Genomic DNA, 15,152 nt, shown 5'->3' on the forward strand with positions numbered 1-15,152 from the left:
AGGTGAGCTGGAACAGATCAGTTATTCACTCAGATCCCAGCTGAAAACTGATTATATGGAGAGTTGTGTATAAAGTATTTATAGTCCAGCCTCAAAACTCAAAATCTGTTCCAAGTGGGATAGTTGAAATAGTCAAATGAATTGCCATTAACTACCTGTATTTTGGTTCTAAGATGCTTTGATTAGGTTTGAGGAGGTTAGTGCTTTTTGTTTTTCTTTTTTGTTTTTGTTGTTTTTTAAAATTTGCTAATTATTCTTAAATAATATCATGCTGTGAAATGTTGTTACTGAAAGATAAAAGATATGAGAATTGCCACCTAACTGAGAGCAGATTTATGTCTGAATTCATCCCCCTGTCTTGCTTCCCACAGGCAGCTCCCAACAGAAGTGGTTGGGTTTCCCTCTTTCCTTTTCTGAGCCCCACATGCCACATGCACGTAGGTTCCTGTAGTTATGCCTTTAATTTGAGGCTTGACATGAGAACATGGGGTACCACAAAACCCACCAAACACAGAAACTCAAGGACTGGCTGCAGAAATCCCAGAGGGCCTGGAGAGCTCAGTGATAGCAACTGTGAGAACCTGTAGCACATCTCACTGAAGGGTAGGTGGGTCTTCTCAGAACAAGACACAAAATCATGGACACACTTCCCAACATTTCTGTATAAATGCACGTGCCCAAAATAGACACTGTGTTCAAAACTGCCTTTTGTAGTCTGGATTACAGCTGCGTTAAAAAGCAGCCTGGGAACATCATAAATGAGTGTCATGTCAGATCGCTCTGTCATACCCTCTCTGAAGGGTTTTCACTTTGATACTCTTCATTTATGTTTTGTCTCATGTCTGTATATATTCACACACTGTGTGCATACAAATATTTCTTTAGAAGGGATGTGTTTCTTCTTCTATATTTCATTTTTTTCTAACACTATGATAGCCAGGATTCTGATACATACATTGCATGCTTGATTCTTGTATCTAGGTGAACACATTGGAATAATTCCCATAATTTCCCAGTGCCTAAAGTCTAATTTATAATGGTTTAAAATGAGGGGACAGTACCTTTTTCTTCGTGTGGGTTTTGTTGAACTTTCAGGAAGAACTTTGCTGCCATGCGACTTGAGACAGAGAAAATGTTGATACCAATAAAATTTTAGCACAGCATGCCAAAAAAATCAGCATTCAGTTTACCTAGGATATCCCAAAGGAAACATACAGTTAATACTGAAGTTTAAAATATCTTAGCCTTGGAATCTTAAAACTCCATCAGCTCTTGGAAGAGGGGGAAGAAAGAGTAACAAAAAATCCTGTAGCAACAAGGAGGTTAAATACACACATATGCAAAGTGTAGCTCAACTCAATGGATCACTTTTAGCAGCTACAATTTTGTCTGACATGGGTTTTGCTCTTGATCCCCTCATATTTGTAGCATTTCACCAAAAAAATTAATAAAACCTTCTCCTTTCTGAGAGTACCTTATAATGAAAACAAGAATATTTTGAAAGGCAAGAATAGGAAATGTTGACTGGGGTGTCCTGCTGCTTTCTAAGTAGTCCAGCTCCCAAGATTTATGTCAAAAGCAACAGAAGGCTGGAAATTAAGGAATGCCCTTGAAGTTAGGTTCTGTAACTCAGCCAAGAGAGATGGATTTTCATTTACCTTGTCGAAAACCCAACATGAAAAAAAAAGGTTGGAGATAAAAATCTTGCAGCATTGCTCCAGATTTACAAATGATGTGACAAAATAACCTGTGCTCCACTCATGAGAAAAAGTGCTCCATTCAATAATACAATGGCTCCTGGGCTCAAGATAGGTGGTTCTGAGATTTTAACCAGTGGAGCACTGTCTTGAGCTGCTGTCCTTTTGGTGTGACACAATTGTCATACACGGGCTCTCTGCAGGGATGAGGAACTGGCACAGAGGCAAATGAGTTCTTCCTTTGCTGCCCCTGGTGCTCACAGGCCTTGTGGCATCATTTACCTGCTCCGTGTGGAACTCAACACTGTCCCATGGGTTCCGCTGCTCTGCCAGTGTCAGTGCTCCTGAATGTGAGAGCAGATATTGGTAGGGTTGATGCTGTGGGATTAAACAGCCAACACGAGACTGCAATGGAAATTAAATAAGTAAAAGGTAACAAAGCAGCTGTGTGAAGAGTTACTGCTTCAACAAAGTCTCATTTCTGTGCAAGAGTGGGGATGTTCTCTTTGCACATTGCAGATTTTGACACACAGCAGCTTTGAATCAGGGTTTGAAAGGGCCCTCATTGGCTTCTGTTGATTTTGGACTTGCAGCACTGGCCTTAGCTGTGCTTTTTCTTAACAACAGCAGGATCCAAAAGTCATTGTGCTGAGGTGTTAATGATTTCACTCAATCCAATTGGTTCAGCAAACACACTAAAACCTGGAAGCAGCTTTCTTTCCTTGGGAACCCGGCCTTGATCAGGTGCAGAAGGAAGCCCACATTCCAGATGCAACATGAGATAGGTTGTGTTAATAACTGGAAGAAGATACACGTTGTTTGAATGGATCAATAGTTTGAGATTGATTATTAAGTGAAGGCTGTGCCACATAAATAGCAAAGGCATTTTCAGTAGGCTGGAGTGAGCAGTGTGTAATTCAGCCTGCTTCTCTTCAAACTGTTGATTATTTTTGCTCTTTCTTAGATGTTTCTCAGTCTCCAGTGTATGGTAACAATATCTAGACAGCAACACCAGAAAAGGCTGCCATGATTGCACTGACTTTTGCAGAGCACAGGTGAGGGAATGGCACATGGCTTGCACATTTATCTTCAGTTTGAGCTGTTCCACGTATGAGAGAACACTTTGTTCTCCAACAAGTAGCTACTGTACTGACTTAATGCATACATAATTCCCTGTAGAATATTATATACATAAAAATTCAGGATGATAGCATATCTAATTTAGACACCAAGAACTTAGCATTTTGAGAATTTCATCTTCTGTTAACAGTGTAATTCAAACCTTGAGAGTAACCACTCAAGTGTCTTCTGCCAGTGTAGGGTGGCAGATCCCTCTGTGTGCCAGCAGATCCAATTCCCTCCTTGCAGAAGAAGACCAACCTGCTATAAAGACGTATCTCCATTCAGGATACAATTTGTTAAGTCTTCTTTCCACAAAGATTATTAAATGGGCCTGGGTCTTGTTAAAAAACAAAGGAGTGGTAAGAATTTTGTGGCCAGAATATTCATCCCAGGGGATGGATACAGGTTCCAGGGTTGCCTTCAGGAAATCTGAACTACCACTCCATGAAAGTTCTTTAACTAATACACATCATATTAAAATGTGTTTGCTCTGCCTAAGACTAGTATTGATGGCTCATGAGTCTCCAAAGCTTTAGGTAGCCATGTTTAGGTACCTGCTACCAGATCACAGCAGAGTTCTGGATGTGAGATGGGTACATCTCCTCACACAAGATAATGCTAAGATGTGTTGTCATCAAATTCCAGAGCCTGAAAAACTTTTAAGCCATTGAACATAGCTATTTAAGGGCTAGACACCAATTGATTTGCAAGTTCTGAACAGTGATTGAATTACATGGTGAATTTTACTGTGTATATTTTACACAGCCAAATCCCAATTTTAGAGGATTTGATGCTAAACAGTTCTTAGACTCACATCTCTCCTCCCAGATACCTGTTAGCATTTCGTTCTCTTCAGTGTCACAGGATCTAAATATCTGTTTATATACTTTAGACATGTTCAATCAATGAAGTTTTTGTACATGTAGTATGATTTCAGTGCTTCATGAAAATAAACGAGAGCAGTCTAAACTCTACCCTGGATGCACACCCAACCACTTAATAGACAGAGATAGAAATGAGTTCCATTTTACTTCCTCACTTCTCCTTCTCTAATGGGCCAAGCCAAAAGCCTTCAGTCCAAACAGCCCTGAACTGGGAGGAAGTTCAGATCCAAACTCTTACAAGCCAGGCCATTTCTAATTATTTTTATTGCCCCATTAAATTTACTGTGTTGAACCATTTCAAGTGACCTCATTAACTCTCAACAAAGAGTTTGTCACGTACAATCCTTAACAGATGTCTGATTTCAGGCATTGCACAGTCAGTCATCTGGCCCTTCCCCCAGCATGCACAGACCCTTAGCTCTCCAATCCTGTTCTCTACTCTCTTTCAAGAAGGATTTCATTTTGATGATGCTGTATTACTGGGTAATTTGCTGCAATCCTGCCTGGGCCAGTTTTTATGCCTTCATCCCCTAGCTATGTCCCACATATTTCTTCTCATCTGCCTTGTTTCCTTCTGCATGAATCCAGATGGGTTGTATACCACAATTGCACTCTCTCCTGTGGAGAGTATCTTCTGGCTTCTTGACTCAACCAGGGTTTGCAGTGCCCCATTGGGCTTAGGCTGTAAAACCCCTCTGTGATATGTGCAGCTGGGCTCAGAGAGCAGATTTCACTTTGTTCTTTCTTTATCCATGATTTAGATGGCTCAGATAGCACTGCAATTAAATACTGGGGTTCTGGACCACAGTCTTCAAGGGCTGTCAAAAGGATTTTGAGGCACTCTGCAGCGGAGAGCAGGATGTGGGACTGACAGGATCAAGAAGGAAGGAAGGAAGGAAGATCCCATGTGAACCTGAGACTCAGCCAGGACTCCTACCACTGGCTTGCTGGGTAGGCAGCAAGCAATGCCAGAATTCTGGGCATGAGCACAAGGCAAGAGAAGTTTTTGGAAGAACATGTGAATTCTGCAATCATCTCCTGTTCCCAGAGCAGAAGATGCAGACATTGCCCCAGCAGGCTGCATCCCATGGATTGACACAGGAACAATCACTGAGACAGCCCAATGGTCCATGCCTTCAGCCCACATCCAATGTCCAGGATAATGGTACAGGCAGCATATTTATACAGAATGTCCCTCAGGCTCTGGTATGATACAATTCAGGTGACTTCCTGTATTGAGCATTTAACATTTCTTGATAGATTTGGGCTTTTTTTCCCCCAAAACCACTTTTTGAGCTGTTGTAAAGCTTCACTTTCCACAAGCTCCTGTGACAAGCATTTCCACAGCTGAATGAAAAACCACCTTTTTTTTTTTTAAGCTGTCTTCAACTTTCCAAATTGTTTTATTCTTTCCTGTCCTTGAGTTGAAAGACTGTGAATAATTATACTGTTTTCATCTTCTACAGACTAGTCATGATTTTGCAGACAGCTATTTCTCTCCTTCTCAGTCATATCTTTTTATGTTGCTTCTGTATAAATTTCACAGCTTATTTCTGGTAGGTTAAGAAATGTAACAGGCTGAGAATCAGGAAGAGTTTTCAGCAGTATAAGGGGCAGGGAGAAACAAGATGGGGAGGAACCTGGACAGCAGTGATTAGGTGTTTTGTTGTGAAACAAAGGTGCTGCAGCCCTTTCCTGAAAGAATATCTAGTTTTGTAACTTAGATTTGCTAATTTTCAGAAACTATAAGGATATAAAAAGGGGAGGGCAGGAATTTATACAAACCTCCAATTTCCACATAAAACTTCAGCCCATTTCTCCTCTTGACTTTCATAAAATCTGGTCTGTAACATGGTGCTAACTTGAATGATTACAGGGATTAGAAGGTGAGATGGGTCCAGTTCTTAGTTCATCTCACTTCTTGGTTTTATAGAGGTGCAGCTCTACTGGGTTTCTATCTGATTTACACCAGGACAGATGGGAGGAAAGTCAGGCCTATTGTTTTTTCACTCTCTGCTTTTGACAGTGCTGAGAATCTTCATGCTATAAAAGTGTCCACGCTGTGCCGTTTTCCATCTGCATTGCATATATTGTATGTCTGTCATGCTGTTTGGGAAGAGCTGATATTTTTGGCAATCTTTCCTTCTTGTACAACTCCACATATAGAACCGCTGCATAAAAAATAGCAATGGATGGGAAAAAAAATATCTGACTCATGGGAAATTCACATTCTTGTTTTATCCCATGTCAGAGCGGAAGAGGAGAGTACCAATGTTTCCCCCACTGGAATAAAAGGTGTTATCAGACTTAAATTATTTCTCATCCAAATGTAAGGAGACTCCTGACACTGGACATTTCAGCCATAGGAGGGTCAGATTAATTTCTTATAGCTGTTGTTGCCTAAAATGTCTTCTAAAATGAGAGAAAGGGAGGGATGAGCCAGCCTAGAGCGGAAGTCCTTCCATTCTAAACACCACAGCTCAGATACAACAGATCCCTGCATGTTTAGAGATAACTTTGCTTGCTGTCCTGGCTAGATAAGGAACCCAGACATCCCATTTGACTTGCTTGCCCTCCAAATTTTTGGGGGAGATAGCGTTCAGCTGAGGAGAAGACAAGGTCACAACAAACTCAGAGCTGCATCTTCAATGAGAAACATTGACTGATATAGAGTAAAATCCTGATGGGAAATATTTTATCTTCATTTTTTGGCAAAGAAAAAATCATCTGAAAATCAATCATGTCATAGGGAAGAATTTTGAATGAGATGACACCCTGACTTCTCATGGGAAAATTTTTCAGTCAAAAATTAAGAAACAGCTCCAAGAAGTTAAAAAAATAGAGTAGAAAATTGTTTGCTAATGAAGCATACAAGTGGCAGCTGATAGATTAAAAGCCATAATATTCTTGGCTCCCACAGATGAAATTTATGAGGGACTTTTCTTTCACACTGGCACTGACTTTACCCATGCAAAATTTAGACATCCAATCTAAGCAATGTTTGATCTCCTTCCATGCTCAATATAGAGACACAGGCACGTCTGGAGAGAGACTCATCTCATTGGTTTTATAACTGTGTTAAAATCTGAGGAATTTACATGGCTCTGAGTAAGGAAGATGCATCTGATAAGGGAGTTTGCACCATTTAAACTCCACTAAAATACTTGAGTCATTCCCACCATCAGTTTATAAAGATATTTTGAATGGATAAGGTACCTAGCACAAGATATGTCTACCACCCTCATAAGAGACAGGGAACACAAATCCCCAAAGATTTTCCCCAAAATTAAGAGGCAGAATGAGGAGAGCTAAAAGAATTCTTGATTACATCTATTAACTGCACCTGAGAGAAATGTCCTTAAATATAATTAGCCGGCACTGATATGTTAAAAAGCAGCTTCTACCTCCAGGCATTGTGCAGTCTTTAACTTCCTTGGACTATATTTTGGTGAATTTTGAATTTCATAGCAGCATTGATGTCAGCTTCCTGATGGCAGCAGCCTAGAGGTTGGAACAATGCTTCTTGGTGGCTGTAAAATTTCACTGACCCTACAAACCATCCTCTGTGTCTAAAACATCCTGAAGGGAGGGATGCTGCAAACCTGGCAACTCATCTGGAGCGTGACAATGGAGAGACCAGCAGTGAGGAAGGGATCTGGGAAAACAAGCACTTGGGCAGCCTGACATTTGCCCCAAAACACTGTGCCTGCTTCATGGTGTCCAAAGTAGAAACATAAAAGACGCACCCCTGCATTTCTGCTGGTCCTTGGAAGGGTCAGTGTGTGGCACACTCTGTGGACTCATATTTTAGCAGGCTTGAGGGGCACATGGAAGCTGGGGGTCCTTGCAAGGTGAGTTTTCAGCAAACACTGACTGCTACCCTATGACTTAAGGCTGTGTTTTCACCCTCAGTGACCCATAAACACATGCCCTGGGATCTTCCCCCAGAGTATTCCAAATTATTTTACTGACTGATTTAAGTAAAAAAGCAAAGAGGCCTTATACCTTCAAAGCCTCTGAGTATATTTTTCACCCAAAGCAGAAAGTTCAGGCACTGTTTATCCTGTTCTGCCCAGGGCTTGCTCTTTTTTATTTTGCCCTGAAATTCCTTCCTGCTAGACATTGTCTACGAGCTAAAGTTTTCTTTGGAACGGCAAATGGGAAAGGACCACCTGGGTTGGGAATTCCTGTCTTCTGGAATTGCAATCTTCTGTGCCAGTTTCATAATTTTTTTGTCGGAAAACAAGGATGTAGTGCTGGCTGGGAATGTGTAGACATGCCCTTCCCTTTTGCTACAGCTGTGGGTCGACACAGAGAATAACTTACTTCCAAAATAAAATATATTGTAGTGTAATGACCAAGGTGCCTGCCTATTCCTACCAGTATCAAAAGTAGCAATAAATACATAAAAAATACATGGATATAATCCTGGAAATGTTAGGAGGGAAGCTCTACCAGAGGCAACAGTTCTGGTATTCAACTACAGCCCTCTGTAATCCCATTGAAAGAAGGCAGGTGTGAGGGAGGAGCAGGATTGTGGCACTGTGTCATCCTGTGGCCACTCCTGCTGGGCACAGGAGAGGGGAGCAAGGTGCCCACGTGAGCTGCCATGGCCATGTCTGTGTCCTGCCAGAGCCAAGGAGTGAGGCCACAGCACAGGCATGTCAAACACATTGTCAGGAGGCGCTGAAGTGGCTGGGTTTATTTTAATCTGGAAATATGGCCCTTGCTGCCTTTTATGATGTGCCAGTCTAAGCTGCCTCTGGCAGCTGTGAGAATATTGGTTTTGGCAGACAGCTGCAAAGAGCAGCAGACTGGAAGGAGTCAGCAACAAATGTGATAAAAGGGGAAAGTTGCTGATGCCAGGAGGAAAAGCACAAGGTCCTGCTGATTACCAGAAAGCCTTCAGGAGCTGTGAGGAAGAGGAGTCTCCTCTGACACCAGGATGGGTGAACAGACAATGACCAGCACTCTCCCCTTGACTTCCCATTGAATTGCCTCATTCCAAATATAAGATACCCCACTGTCTGGAGGGGAAGGAGGCTCCAAAAGAGAAGGGCAGAACTCACGAGTAATGCCAGGGAAAGTTTTCTCTCCATCTGGCATTTGGCCAAGTTGATCTCATCTTTGATAAGAAGCACTGGGTACTGGCCACCAGTAAAAAAGAGGAGCTGAAGATGTCCAAAATAAAGGGTAAAACCATGTATGTAACCTAGTCAGTGCTATATTAACACATCCAGTATCCCCAGTACTAGCTTTATTGCAAAGAAAAGAACTGCCTCTGTCTTACAATTACAACCCTCCTCCTCTGTAGCTTCAGGGTTGAGTTTGTTTTTTTTTTTGCCAGCTAGACAACAAGCACTTTGGGACCATGATTTTTAATGTGTTCTGTGCTCCCAGAGAGAGTGAGATCTTCAAAAGGTCTCAAACTCTTGTGAATGTGATGATCACAATATGAATGCCAGTGAAATTCCCACAGTTTCTTCTCAAACCAGCTGGCAGTATTGAGAAGGCTCCTCAATCCATTCTCTGAGAGTGGATCCCTGAAAGCAGGAACAATTTAGATGCCAACTTGAGGATCCATCCTGCTTTTTACCATTGCTGTTACACCCAGAAATGAATGGAGATGTTTTTTTTCAGCCAACCTGCAGCTCAGATCACCTCAGGGACACGAGGTTTTGATGCAGCACAGGGCTGCCAGCAGAAAAGGGAAATTTCCAGGCAGCATTGTTAATGCTGCAATCACAGGGAATACAACATCAATGAGACAAGATAGGATTCTTCAGAAAACAGATTTAAAACTCTTGGTTGGTTTGTTTGTTTACTTTTTTTCCCAAGGCCTGTGGTGCTCTTTTTTTTTCAACAGAATTAATTTTTAGCATAAGCATGGAAGTTTTCTATTTAAGAGAGTCATACCCAGCAAAGCAAGATGCTTGGCCAAAGGACTGGTCACCCTGTGCCTGCCTGGTTTTTACTGGGGTGCCCAATGTCACAGCAATGGGTCACAACTGCCCATAACCCCACTGGAGACTGCTCTGGGCACACCAGGGCTCTGGAGCTTTTGGAACTAAAGTAATTGTTGGTATAGGTGAATGAGTCAACATTCCAGCATTATTCAAAAATAAACAAAGGGCAGAATCTCTGCTGTCAGTGTGGCCCTGCAGAGGGACAAGGAAATGCAGAGACTGTCACAGTGACCCTCCTGTGCAGGACCTCCTGCACAGCTTGGCTTAAACCAAATTTCTCCTGGACCCCATTCCTTGGGTGTCACTAAACCAGGTCTGTTGGGATAATTTGCCCATAACTCCATGTGTTCTCTTTCAATATCCAGTGGTGACATTTTCTTTCTTTCTTTTGCATTTCCTATGTTTTATCCAGCAAAAGACAGTGCTGTAGGAATAATCTTAAATACTGTTCTAATTTCAGTGGAAGGAAAAGTAGAAAAACAAATCAGGTGTAGAAGTTCTTTGTCAAGATACTTACAGCTTAATTTTGCAAACTGAAGACCTTTAGAAGAGACACAGATAAGTCTCTGAAGCATTTCTACCTTATCTGAAACAAAAGCACACTCTGAAACTATCTGAGATATGCCTGAAATTAGCTTTCAGAGAGGAATTTGCAGCCTGGAACAGTTTATGGAGACAGCTTTCCAAGAAATAAATGTAGGAATAAATATTTACCTCCTTGCTCCAAATCTCCATACTAAGACTTGTGCTGAAATAATTATCTTCCCTTTTAAGTTGTATTTATTCAGAGACCTATGGGCCATGAAGAAAACAGCCCAGATTTATATAATAGACACCTTGTGTTCTTGTGTGCAGAGAACACCACAAATGTTCAGCACCCCTGGCGTGTTAGATCTGTCACTTCATGGTGATTCTGGGGAGGATTTTTAGGAAGAGAAGAGATGTGAAAAAGTTTCTTGGTTATGATACTAGATCAGAGTGGTTTGCTGGAACGGTTGCTAGTGACACAGATGGAAATAGCATGCATACCACAAGTTAAAGACCTGCTCGGTGGTTTTCATATACTTAGGCACACTTGCCAGGCATTCTTTTTTCCCCAGCAATTTCAGATTTTCAAACAGTTGATTTTAATAAAATAAAAATCACTATTGTGACCTGAAAACTATGCCTCCCAATATTTTCAAAGGCAACCAACTTCCTGAGAAGTTTCGCTTATAGACCTAATTCAAACATTTTTTCATTTGAATTCTTCTTTGAAAATAAAGTTAAAAAAAAAAAAAAGCAAAGAGGCCTTTCATGCCAATGCTCAGCTTGAGCTGACTGGCATTTAATCTCTCTTTATTTTAACATAGAGCCCTGAAGTCTATGGCTGAGGTGATGTTGTTTCCACATTCTGATAACGTGGTTTGTCGTATTCTGCTCTTATTTACTGCTGTAACACCAGTGCCCCATCACCAAAGCTTGAATTGTGCCAGCTGGTGCTTATGCACCTCAAGAAAAATTATTCCCATCACAAAGATAAAAACCAAGAAGATGGCAGAGAGAGAACAGTATGATAGTGGCTACAAAATAAGAGAAAATAGTGGAAAATGATAAAGACGATAAGAAGGACTGGAAGGAGAAGTTCTGTGAAAAAGATTGACAGAAGTTGGATTGTTTAGTCTAGGAAAAAGACAACTGTGAGACAGTCATGATAACAGTCTTCAAATATGTTAAAGACTGCTGCAGAGAGGGAGGTAATGAACTCTTCTCCATATCCACTGGGGATAAGGCAAGATGCGATGGGCTTAAAAGGCTGCAGTGGTGGTTTTGGGTTAGACAGGAGGAAAACCTTTTTAAGGGGATGGAAAAAACACCACAGGGATAGATTGCCTGGATTTGGAGACTCTGCCTCTGCAAGTCTTTAAAAGCAGAATGGAGGAATATTTGGCTGGTATCATCTCTCAAGGTCTCTAACTCTCCCAGCTGTAGGATATTTCTGGTGGAGAATGTAAGCACAGAGCACTGAAGTGACTTTCTGACAGCACAGTGGGTAACCTAGAGCAGGGATAGGAATCAGGTTTATTAGCTTACTGAGCAAAAAAAAGTGTTAGGAAATAATATTTAAAAAAAAAAATACCCAACTGTGTGATAGCAAATAAAAGAGAAACTGAAATTGAGCCAGATTATGACATTTTTTAAGATTTAGGTAGTTTGCTCATATGTGCTCTTAATAAAAGCTGACCAAAACACCAAAATTTCCAGTCTGCAAAGAATTCCAATATTTTGAAATGTCTTTATTCAGAAGTGGCTTCAAGATAATAAGTTCCATTCAATGCTGAGACGTAATGTTAAGAATGAAAGGATGCACACATTAATGCGCTGCAGTGACTGGTGTATATTCATGTTCAAATAGCAAATCAGAACCCTGCCACTGACACATACATTTTATCATTTAAAGAATAAAAGGCAAGAAACAAAAATGATTAATTGTTATTCCTCTCATGCCAAAAATGTAGTTGTTTCAATCAGAAAGTTTTGCTGAACCAAGCTGGATCAAGATTTGCCTATTTCAAACATGTTTTTTGAGCAGCTCTGTCAATGTATTTTTCATTTTTGCAATTTTTCTCTCTGCTAGAAGGAACTCTGATCAGGAAAAAAAAAATACACAAGGCTTCTTTAGCTGGAAACTGTGTTACCTGATATAACCCTAAAAGGCCTGCTCCTTTCACATTTCCAATCAGCGAAATTACTGCGTTGTCAATCTGTTTATTTTCGTATCACCATGTTCCATACAGTGAAATCAGCTGCCTCCACAGAAAAGGCAAAGGACTGTGCTGGTATGCACTTAACATTCCCTTTTTGAAGCACATGCAGGGAGCATGATAACCTGAGCAGAGATGCCTGGGTGAGGATGGCTCTCCCACGCCTGGCTGGGTGTCCTGCTGCCCATCCTGCTCACTGGCAATCACAGCAGAGCCAAGTCACTGCAGGTGGAGCATCTTAACTTAATGTCTTTTGTCTTAATGTCTTTTGTCTGTCCATCTCTCTGGATGTGACAGTCAGCCATGAAAAGTCTGATTTAAGTGGGTTGCTTTGAGTCATGTACCAAGGGTTAGTAAAAAAAGCATTTCCCAGTGTCTGTGTGAGACTGTAAGAGTGGGAGACCCTGAGGACCAAAACTACAGGTGTCCTGCTCGGATTTAACCTCAAAAAATCCTTCACTGGCTTTGTTTGTGCAGTAACTGTTTTGCAAAATAATTGCATTGCTCATCTGACACCTTCCCCAGCCGTTAAATTCCGCTTTGGAATGGCTCCACTGAAGAATGTACCGCACATGTGGCACAGAATGTACAACACGTACGAGTCTGATGTTGCTGTTATCGCTTGGAGGGTCTGACTGGCATATTGTCAAACATTTTACAATCTAACAAGTTGCCAAATACCTTCTAATTAAACAAACCGTTCCTTGCATAATGCCAAACAATTAAACAGGTTTATAGTTTTTAATCTAACGCTGCATCTGGTTTAAAGGTCTGTGTTAAATATCAAAGTCATCTGATCACCCAATGACAGCTGACAGCTGATGATGGGGCATCTCATCCTCCCATCTGGAAGTGCCTGGAGAATTCATGTTTCTTCTATTTTTTTTCCATCCTTCAGTGTATCCATGACAAGTTATACACAAAACCTTTTCTTGACATGGCTACTTTTAGGGAAGCCCTTTTGCTACACAGAATAGTAGGTTAAGGTTGCCCATTATTTTCTTAAGAGCTTCCCTCCAGGATTTGGTGAGTCATTCCTTTGAACAAGAGCATGCACCCATGGTCCTGTTTAATGACCAGATCAGAAAGTCTGGTAGCAACCAGGTAAGGTTTGGAAGGATGCTTAGTGTCCAAGGTGTTTTGTCTGAATGTCCAGGATGGTCCATCTCATTCTCAGAGCCCAGCACACCACCATTTGCAACAGCTGGGCCAGACCTCATCAGAGATGAAAAGCAGGGCTGCTGAAGCTCTCTGGAGAGCTGATGTGAGGGAGGAGAATGCCTCAATATTGATGCTGGATGAAAGCTGAGGATCATGGCTTGCACCTGAACTGTAAATAGAAATGTTCAACCAGAGCTCAGACACAGAGTGGCCAGTAAAATCTGGTCTATTGACACTAGAACCCTCATTTATAGCAAATTTCACAGTGGAGGTACTGAAACGAGTTGCTTTTTGCTTCTATGGCAACCGGAGGGTCAGGTTCAGCAGCATGTTCATTCAGTGAAACTTTGCTGTGCTATTCAGTGAAACTGTGTAGCTCCAGCAAGGCCTTTAGAACATATTGCTACTTTCTATTGTCACTTGCCTTTTCACAACCGAACCACTCAGGTAGAAGATGAGTTCCCTGCGGAAGCACACCAAGCCATAATGAAAACAGTGGCTGCTACAACAGCAGGGCACGTAGCTGGAAGAGACAATGTCTATCCAACCAGCCTGGCCCAGCTCTATTTATGCAGGTGTAAAGGGGCTCTTGCCATTGGAAATAGTGTGGAGTCATTGTGTTACACATTCCTTCCTCTGCCGGCATCCTGTTTAAACAGGCTGAGTGCAGCGGGGGTGTCTGCTATCCATTTGCGGATGCCTTGTGATGATATGAAACATAATTGTATAATTTATGCCAAATAAACCCAGGAATGGCTGCTGTTCAAGGGAACCAGCAAGCCCCCAAAGCACTTGAAATATTGGAGCAGGCAGAAAAGATAACAAAGCCTGATCTTCTTGCTGCTCCCTAAGTTAGGACTGCTTTTGTGCAGGGGGAGAGGAAACAGTTCTCAGGAGAATGTGATTCAGATGTGCTTGGAGACTGCTGGAAGTGAGACACACAATGGCCCTGCAAGCCTATTGAGTAACTCCACCAAAGCCCATGGACTTGCTTGGGAATGAATATTGGCCCCTGGACTCTTCTCTCTGTGCAGTGCAGCTCTTCAGATGTTTGTCAAAATGAATATGCAATTGTTTGTTTAGAGCCAACAATGTCAGGCTGCATGTTATGGCCCTGTTGTGTTTGGCTTGTTTGTGACTTCTCTGCCTGAAATAATTTTATTTTTATATAGCTGTAGTGGAGTGGAGGACTCTGGGGACTTTGTTTTATCTTGTAATGCATGATTCAAGCATTGAACATTAAATTTGGGGCTTGGCTTAGAGGCAGGTCAAAAGAGAATAACTTGGAATAAACTGCTGATGTAGAGCTTCGTTTCTACGTAATGGCAGGATGTTTTCATGCCATGAAGCTATGAAAAAATTCTATAGAATTACTACAATCTTACCCTCCAAAGAGATTTTCTGGCTTAAAACTATTACCTCCCCATTTTGACCTGCTGAGCAGGAATGCTAGTGCTACATCAAGGTAATAAACTCCCAGGCTTTTCATTTCAGTATTTCGATTTGGTTTACAAGAAGTTTTAGGCTGTGAGAAAATAGTATCAAACTGCAGTTAATATGCTGCCGTTGTCTTGCTCT

This window comes from Melozone crissalis, unplaced genomic scaffold (genome assembly GCF_028551555.1).
Source record: "Melozone crissalis strain CALT ecotype California unplaced genomic scaffold, PUWL_Pcris_2 ptg000045l_1, whole genome shotgun sequence".
Taxonomy (NCBI): domain Eukaryota; kingdom Metazoa; phylum Chordata; class Aves; order Passeriformes; family Passerellidae; genus Melozone; species Melozone crissalis.